Source organism: Periplaneta americana, chromosome 5 (genome assembly GCF_040183065.1).
Source record: "Periplaneta americana isolate PAMFEO1 chromosome 5, P.americana_PAMFEO1_priV1, whole genome shotgun sequence".
Taxonomy (NCBI): Eukaryota; Metazoa; Arthropoda; class Insecta; order Blattodea; family Blattidae; genus Periplaneta; species Periplaneta americana.
This window is the reverse complement of record NC_091121.1, coordinates 46,797,158-46,806,102: the sequence shown is the minus strand read 5'-3', so window position 1 is coordinate 46,806,102 and position 8,945 is coordinate 46,797,158. Positions and strand designations below refer to the sequence as shown.

The 8,945-nt window shown below is 32.0% G+C and overlaps 1 long non-coding RNA gene across 1 annotated transcript; it reads left to right on the top strand.

Moving 5' to 3' along the window:
• On the top strand, nt 1-8,692 carry LOC138700475 (uncharacterized). Its single transcript, XR_011332357.1, has 4 exons — nt 1-136; nt 1,671-1,804; nt 5,737-5,833; nt 8,246-8,692. It is a non-coding gene; the product is annotated as an uncharacterized lncRNA (long non-coding RNA).
• Nucleotides 8,693-8,945: the final 253 nt, after the last annotated feature.

Here is an 8,945-nt window from a genome sequence, read left to right as displayed (position 1 = left end):
CAGTGGAGACGAGCAGTGTTATCTCTGTAGTCAGAAGTCAAGAGTACACAGTGTGTTGAGTAACGCGGTAGAGAAGTAACCACGAAAATCAACAGGGGTTCTGTCGCCATTACAGCTTCTATGTCATGGAGTTCAAGTGAGTAAAAATCGCACATTGTGCATTATATAAATTACAGTTAATTTTTCATTAAAGAGGTAGCAAATGACTATATAGTTCCATATCCGCGTAGTCTAAAGCGTCGTGCCTTAAAGTATCTGTACGTAATGAGCACCGGTTCGAGTCCTCACGAGAGAAGAAATTTTCTCAAGAAATTTTGACAGTGTGTCGGATCAGTGCCCACATAGTACTGTAATGAATTTCGGGAGTACAGTGAGTAGCGAAATACGGTTCCGCAAATCAATTTTAACCGCTGTGGGGATCACTGCACTAACTACACGTTGTTTGGATGATCGTTCACCTCTGTTGAGAAATGCGAACGTGAGGCCAGCAGTCGGCTGTTTGAACCTGGTCCTCTGCTGTCTATCGCGCCACGGATTTATTTATTTTATTTTATTAGACGATTATAAAAGCAGTCGATCATTTCTTAGAGAATTAACGGTCACTGGTTGTAAATCCCTCTTGTTATGCTGGTTGAAATTCTATAGAAGGGATTAATTTATTCATAGTTTTCTGTCCAAGGGTAGGTATTTCACCGCAAACTCAGCATTCTCCAGTCTGTGTTGGAAAGAATGGGTGAAGAAAGAATGATGCTAAAACTGATCAGGAAGAGAAAAAGGAATTGAGTCACTGGCTGAGAAGAAACTGTCTACTGAAGGATGCACTGGAAGGAATGGTGAACGGGAAAAAAGTTCGTGCCAGAAGAAGATATCAGATGATTGACGATATTAAGATATATTTATGGATCATATGATGAAATTAAAAGGTAGGCAGAAAATAGGAAAGATTGGAGAATGCTGGGTTTGGAGTAAAGAACCTGTCATTGGATAGAAAACTATGAATGAATTAGGGGCTACTTAAATTGTATTATTATTAGACAAATCTAAACTTCAAAATCAAATCTGAAAGGAATAATTTCTTTTATCATGTTGGAAGTGATATCTTTTGAATTACAGTATTTTAATGGTTTTTCTTTCGTTAGATTTAATGTTTTGTAGACATAATTCAATGGTGAAACTCCATTTTGTACGCCACCAATGTGATATTTTTATTTATAAAACGCGCTTTTGAACGTTGTACATTTTGAGACCTGAAGAATCTAAAAATGGGAAAATAAGAACATATTTTTAAAGAGTACGTTCTGAGGCACAGCCTTTATGAAATGAAAAACATAGTTTTTGTATACTTAAAACTATTCCTTCTTTTACGCACTATATTTTTTTTTGTATACAGAGTCTCGATAAAATCAAAAATGGTAAAGCTAGAAGCAGTTCCCATACCTTTTAGTCTACTTACATTATGGATTTAGAATAATAAAAATGTATAGGTTTGAATTAGAAGAGCTAAAAAAAATTATTTGCACAACTTTTAAGGACAAATTTTCCTGAAATTAATAAATTGAATTAAAAATAATATACGGCTTTGTACATGTGAGAGACATGTAATTGTTATTTTCGTTAGAATGGAAATGTTCCATCGCTTCTGTCTGTATTTTACAATGTTTTCTGTACAGAAGTGAAGATAGGATAGTGATGGCAGTTCTGGTGCTTGTAATGTTGGCTGCGCTCGGAGTGATAATGTGCATCTATGTGTGGATTCTAGTTCTGTATTTACTGAAGAAGTGGCAGATGTCAAAGATTCGGTGCCGTAAGTACCAGCATTATGTGTATTTATGTAATGAACCAGTTTGTACGCTTGACTATGTTGGGAAATAATAATAATAATAATAATAATAATAATAATAATAATAATAATAATAATAATAATAGTAATAATAATAATAATAATAATAATAATAATCCTGAGCAAGATTAATCCATTCTCTATCATCATATCCCACCTCCCTCAAATCCATTTTAATATTATTTCCCATCTACGTCTAGGCCTCCCTAAAAGTCTTTTTCCCTCCGGCCTCCCAACTAACACTATATATGCATTTCTGGATTCGCACATACGTGCTACATGCCCTGCCCATCTCAAACGTCTGGATTTAATGTTCCTAATTACGTTAGGTGAAGAATACAATGCGTGCAGTTCTGTGTTGTGTAACTTTCTCCATTCTCCTGTAACGTCATCCCTCTTAGCCCCAAATATTTTCGTAAGCACCTTATTCACCTTATCCAAGTTTCACAACCATAAAGAACAACCTGTAATATAACTGTTTTATAAATTCTAACTTTCAGATTTTTTGACAGCAGACTGGATGATAAAAGCTTTTCAACCGAATAATAAGAGGCATTTCCCATATTTATTCTGTGTTTAATTTCCTCCCGAGTATCATTTATATTTGTTACCGTTGCTCCAAGATACTTGAACTTCTCCACCTCTTCAAAAGATAAATTTCCAATTCTTATATTTCCATTTCCTACAATATTCTGGTCACAAGACATAATCATATACTTTGTCTTTTCGGGATTTACTTCCAAACCTATCTCTTTACTTGCTTCCAGTAAAATTCCCGTATTTTCCCTAATCGTTTGTGGATTTTCTCCTAACATATTCACGTCATCCGCATAGACAAGCAGCTGATGTAACCCGTTCAATTCCAAGCCCTCTCTGTTATCCTGGACTTTCCTAATGGCATACTCTAGAGCAAAGTTAAAAAGTAAAGTTGATAGTGCATCTCCTTGCTTTAGCCCACAGTGAATTGGAAAAGCATCTGACAGAAACTGACCTATACGAACTCTGCTGTACGTTTCACTGAGACACATTTTAATTAATCGAACTAGTTTCTTCGGAATACCAAATTCAATAAGAATATCATATAAAACTTCTCTCTTAATTATTATTATTATTATTATTATTATTATTATTATTATTATTATTATTTAAGGTTTTATTTATCACAAGATAAATTAAATATGCGCAGCACAATAAAACACAATATTAAAGTGGAAAGAAATAAACATTGCATATATCAAACAACGCTAAATAACGTCGTAGTTGGTACAACATCGTTAAATAACCGATTAAGAAGACTTGAATGTTGACGTATGAAAAAAGAATAATTATAAATTTTCTAATATTTTAACTGCTAATGCACAAAGAAGTGAGAACATAATTTGATGTCATTTTTACAGCGTTATAATGGATAATTTAAGTCTACTTCAAGATGTGAGACATAACTTTAATGTGAATAGTTTTTGTTTACTGACTATTACATACTACGTGAAAAAATCAATTTACCTTATATAGTTCACAAATCTAAAAAACAAATTGTGTTATAAAGCTGAAATTTTGTTTGTTTTAAGAAGAATAATACGGTAAAAATAAACCGTTGAAGTATTTTTACATAAATTATTTAATAATAAGCCATTTTAAACATTATTTTATTAAGAACTACCTGTAAAAATCAAGCTTCTTAACATACAGTACTTCGTTTTACGTGTGTGCACTCAAACTAATAAAATGTAAATTTAATACTATTTTCACATGTAACAGCCATATTCCATAGAAAACATGGAAGGATTTTGTGAAACAGATATTTCATTTTATTTGCCATAGAAATGTCTTATCAGATGCAATAAACAATGTAAGTGATTTTACAAAGACACAAAACACACGTGCACAAATGTAACTATAAAAACTTAATACAAGCGTCGCATTACGTATATACAGATGGATAAATAGCAATAACAGTATTTACTAGACATTCTCATGAGCTTACATAAAGGGGAAACCAATATATTTCCGAACTGCACTTGTATTTATTGTAGCCTACAGTTAAACATATGTGCGCGCGTCACTGAAGATCATTGTTTCCATGCCTATTGATTCAGTCTATCAAACAGCGTTAGATTGCCTTTAAGAATTGAGCTTCTACACGTGATTTTGTTCAAACCTGTCAACAACCTATTGTGATTTTCCCTAAATCTCTTCATAAACTACGCCTTACGGCTAGCCTTCCTCTCTGCCTTTCAAGTGATGCATTTAGTACAGATTCCAGTCGTTTCCTTGGTTTTAAATAACTTCTCCGTTTTCTATGTCCTTGTGTTGTCTACATTCAGGGCAGTCCGGAAACTTATTGATTGCCCCTTGTACAGTGTACCAGTTAATTTTTAAATGTCTGTGGCTCATAAACAGTTCATTACTTGCTGTCGTAAAAGGAGATTAAAAATTCGATTTTTTTAATTATTTTTATTTCATTCTCTGACGTTGAAAGACTAAGTTGCCAAAATTTTACCTAAAAATGCCATGGCCCCACGGCAGTTTTCTTTATAATCCTAAACTTTAGGCTTAATTTTCCGAAAAATACAGTTGTCTACAATTGAGCAACATTTTTTCACAAACTATTTGAGATAAAGTAATGAAGTTTTGCAAACCTTTTTGTTCTTGAATAATCCAAATTTTCCTGATGACAGATTGCTTTTATATGTCAGTTTAAAGTACTTTACTTAGATAAAGTATAAGACAAAGTAATAATAGTTTTTATACATTAAAATATTTATATAAAAATATGTGTAATATTTTAAAATTCTGTCTACATGAGTTTTGTTAGATATAGGCCCATAACATAGGGTAAATGTATACAAGATTATAGATCAATATCTCTAACAGATCATAAGAAAATCTCTTTATCGTTTGTAATATCAAGTCAGGTTAGCCCTGTTTATAACTGGAGCTTCCTATAATCCTACAATAATGTAATTAATATCCACAATATGAAAATTCACTTTAAATAACCATACCAAATTTCAGGTCTATAGCTTAAAACTGGGGATCTTTGATCAATTAAATACAAAAGTGAATTTGAACAGAAGTCCTCCCTTAACATGTTTTAATGCATCATCATCATCATCATCATTATTATCACCATCACCAGCGTTCTGTTCATTAGACGCACTTCAATCTTATAGCAAATTATATTTATATATCCTAATTCTATTTCTCTAATTTTTGGATATATATTACACGCTATCATAGGGGTTTTCTCAAATGGTCTTCACTTTTTTTCCACACATTAGGCCTATGCATCCCTTAAGATATTCCTTAACGACATAAAATTATGGATGCAACATTTTGTATATCTGCAGTTTGTATATTAGTATATTTAAAATGATTTTCCATGTGTTCAAGTACAAGTCCCTAAAAAAAAGAAATATTTGCAGTTATTGGATATGAACATTTTTTGCTTGGGCATGTATAGATATTAAAATTTATATTTTTAGTTGTCTTGCATGAGTTTTGACTTCCTTCCTTTGTGTCGAAGTAAATAGAAGAAAAGTATAAAATTTATTATATATTTTAGTTCAGTATGAAGATAAATTTTTTTATGTCCAATATTTTTTCATTGAAAATGCACTTTATGTTTGAAACATTATGTAATTTCACCTATCAAGTAAATATCCTATTTATTTATCCCTCATATTCACTAAATACCATATTCCTTGTACCCAAGCAGTGCCTCCACTTTCTCTGACCAAGTTGTCTAGATGGCGTCCACTATAAACTCTTTTTATCGTGCTTCATTTTGATATTTTTGTAATATGTAATTTATTATAGGTGTAAGGTAAACTTATTATGAAAGTCGATAAAGTATAATTATTATGTAAAATATGGATTAATTTATAAATCCACAGGCGAAGCTCCACCTCGAGCAGTGCTGATTTATGCAGACGAATTGATGAATGATATAATATGAAGTAGAGAAAGAAAATATACAGGAAGCAACACCAGGTGAGGTTAAAAGTTTGGCCAAAAAATTAAAGGTTTTGCTACTCAAAAGTTTAAAACCTTATTACAAGTAAATTATATATTCTATATTTTATTTCACATTGATGTCTAAGAAGTTATATCTCGTATTTGTGAATTTGCAGGAGAATCAGAAATCTGTTTCAAGAATTAATTTATCTCAAAATATACAAACTTTTTATATGTTTCTGCTTTTGAAGATCTTCTACTTGAGAACAAAATATTAGTTAATTGTTCAATTTTGTGAACATAATAATAACAACGTAGTTAACCCAAATAATGATGTAGTTAAACTAAATGACTATATTTGTAGATACGAGGTATCACTTCTTAGCCATTGATATAAGGGTGATTCACGAGGATTCACCGTCTCTTACGGAGCTTATTTCCGGATACATTCTGAACAAAAAATATCATATAAACATTTGTCTTAATCTCAATATTTTCAGAGTTAAACTAATTTGAAATTGTTTGTAAAATACCATTATTCTTCAGTTTTAAGGGTAAAAGAATATTACAGATAAAGAATGACTATTCAGGAGTACCACTTCTTTAATTAGCTAGTATCCTGAAGCTAAAAATGTGTTTGAATTCCATAGTTGCTTCGTACAGTTTTTTTTTTTCAATTTTTAACTACAAAATTACATTTTCTTACGCATTTATCACAACAATTGTTACAAATCACGCCATCTGGTAAATTCTCCAAGACTGCATAATTAAACTGTAAGGAATCAAGTTCCTAAAGTCGTTTGATTTGTAACAATTTTTGTGATAAGTGCGTAAGAATGATGTCATTTTTAGTTAAAAATTGAAAAACAAAATTTGTACAAAGCAACTGACAACACATTTTAGCTTCAGTACACTAGCCAATTAAAGAAATGATACTTCTGAACAATTGATTCTCTATTTGTAATATTATTTTAACCTTAGAACTAAAGAAAAACGGAATTTTACGAACAATTTAAAATTAATGTAACTTTGAAAATATTGAGATTAGGACAAATGTTTATATGACATTTCATGCTCAGAATGTCTTCGGAAAAAGTTCCGAAAGTGACGGTAAATTCTCGTCAATCACCCTGTATAATAAATTAGATTATGAGAATTTCATAATTGTAATTAATATCATATCAAGCTTTCAAAGCTATAGGCAATCGGTGACCTGTTCCTACTTCAGAATCATCCATCAGTTTCTTGGGAACTTGGCTCTGTAAATATTGATCTGGTCATTTGGTTTACATGTTAAATCGAATTTGTTTTGCATGTTTCTACTTTTTCCAAAATGGATGTTACCTTCCATTTCTTCCCATAAATTTCATTTCGGCAGATTTCAGTCTCGATGCTTCTTTGACTCTTAGAGTTCAACTCCCCTATAATATAATAGCACAGAAAAGTCTATAGTGTTGTATAATTTTGTTCCTGTACTCATTCGTACTTTGTTGTGTTTGAAAATATTTATTAATATAGGCCTAATACACGAAGATTATAAAAAAGGACTTAAAATTTTAGTGTCAGTATCTTTATTTCCATTATATAACTAGACTTTCTAGATAGTTGAATGTATTTATTGCGCGATAATTTTGTTATCAATTAATATTTTGCTCCTCTCTAGATTTCAGCTCAAAACGCCATTACTTTAAATTGTGCTGTTGAAACCGCTAAACTATAGTCCTTTAGAATTTTGTTTACTTTGTGACTTGCAAGCTGTAAATTATCATCGGAAGCTGATAATATGAGTTGATCAGTTCAATTGAAATATTCTTCTCTCTGATAATTCGAATTCTTTTATTATTCAGTTCCTCCCAAATTTTTAGAATATCGTGCTTATGAATAATGTTGATGAAAGCTCTGATCACATAGGCCTATAGATTGGCCATTCCCATGTTATGAAATGGCAACATAAAATGAGAAACACTAGCATCGCCACAGTCGAAAAGGCATTTTTTTGGTAACGACCACTAGATGTAAGTACAACTGCTCCATGCAATTCCATGAGGGATATAACGTATCTTCTTTTACATTCGCTAAGTGGCAGCATAGTGAAATTGATAACAGTGGTTACCTTGAAAGTCAATAAGATTGATAAATCTGTTATATGTGACCAGGGGTGAAAGCGTACAATCCTGCCGTATTCCATTGTTAATGTCGTCTTCTATTGAGAATCTAGTATTATTTTATTGCCACTTTATTTGTGTGTAAATATCCAGTAGGTATTGCTTGTAATAATTCGTCTGGAATGTTTCTTGATTCTAGAATTTCAAACGGTTTTTCCTCTATCTAGGTTATCGTTTAGAGCTGATAAGTGAAACTACATCCCTAAATAATTCCCAGTCTACCGAACACAATATATTAACAATATGAAATGAAATTCATATCTTCTTATCTTGTCCTCCACAGCTATAAGTACAGTCAATGCCAGGAATCGAATCCAAGTTGAAGGAATGATCAGCCGCGCCCTGATGCCGAGTTACGCGAAGAGCAGTGACAACATAACAGTGATTATTTTCTTTTTTCAATTCTCTACTATTTAACCATTGGTCTACACATCGACAGCCACATGCCTCAGCAGAAACGTCAACTTCAATTATTCATCAAGAGATGAAACAGACGCCAGCAGTGGACGCATGCGTTGTGAAATTCCGAAAGACATTCCAGTGGTTAGTGGTAGCCCAAAGTATTTGAACAGTGAAATGTTTAGAATAGTGTCAGTGAAATGTGTCGTAGTTCAAGTGCAATGAGTGAGTTGACAGCGAAATGAGTGTAGTTCCAGTGGTTCTCAACAATTGGCGCAATGATATTACGTAGTTTAGTATTGTGTACAGATGTTTTAACAGGAATTTAAGTATTATTAATTGTACTCTTATACAAGCACAATAAAATACATACTTTTCTATTACTGTTTATTTACTTATTCTGGTGGAGTTAAAATCATGAGGCCTTCTCTTCCACAACAGCAGAAAAAAAAAATTGGAATTCACTTTGACTTCAAATAACAATATTCTAACTAAAAGGAGAGAAAAATTGTAACGTTTTGACATGTAACGTTTTCTGTAAATTCTGACGTCACTCATGGTACTGTAATGATAAGTAACAATTT